The sequence below is a fragment of the Eimeria mitis genome, genomic scaffold (assembly GCF_000499745.2).
Source record: "Eimeria mitis Houghton genomic scaffold, Emh_scaff1691, whole genome shotgun sequence".
Classification (NCBI taxonomy): Eukaryota; Apicomplexa; class Conoidasida; order Eucoccidiorida; family Eimeriidae; genus Eimeria; species Eimeria mitis.
This window is the reverse complement of record NW_013570007.1, coordinates 9,486-10,260: the sequence shown is the minus strand read 5'-3', so window position 1 is coordinate 10,260 and position 775 is coordinate 9,486.

Sequence of the window (775 nt, the reverse complement as noted above, 5' to 3'; positions counted from 1 at the left end):
CACTTCGACTTCCCAGTAGCAATCAAAGACGAGTCCCAGATATCTGAGCTGTGTGCGGCTTAGGTGGGCTCGTTCCCTTTTTTTAGACTCTTGTTTTGATAGCAACGTTTTCGTCTGCAAATGCTGCCTGTTTAGCTAAGCCATGGTGCATACGTGACTGCCGCTTCACCAACCTGGTGCCGGCTGAGCATGAACACAAGGAATCGGAAGTTTCCGACTTCGGTGACTGGATCCTTTTGCTTCCTTGCTACTCGTACAATCAACCTACAATATTCAGTAGGGGCATATAAGAAGAAAGTAGGAACCGTCGCACTGTTGTCTGAATGATTACCTAGCAATTATGTGTCAAATTAGACATTTTTGCTTTTGAGTGGAACAGTTTCAAGCAGGCTTGCTGTTGCTGCATAGACAGTGTTATGCAGATGTAGTGGCCCACAGCGTGGGTTACTTTGGTTAAAATGTGGGATATTTTGAACCAAGCGACCGAACACGTTTATATCAGCTGATGCTGGTTCTTTCTTGTGCTCCAAGGAGCATATTTTTGAGCGAGGCAATGCAAGAAACGGAGCAAGACAATGTGAAACGCGCGTTGCGTAGGAGATGAAACTGGGATTGCCATAACTCAATTCAATTCCCCAAAAAAGAGCTTAAAAAGAGCCAACTAGTGCTTAGAAGCAAAATGCGTATGCTCGACTGCGATGAAGTTATGGACAAGTAGCCGGAGACGGATACATCAAGCGCCGGGCACGACACAACTGGGCTTATTTATATTTGC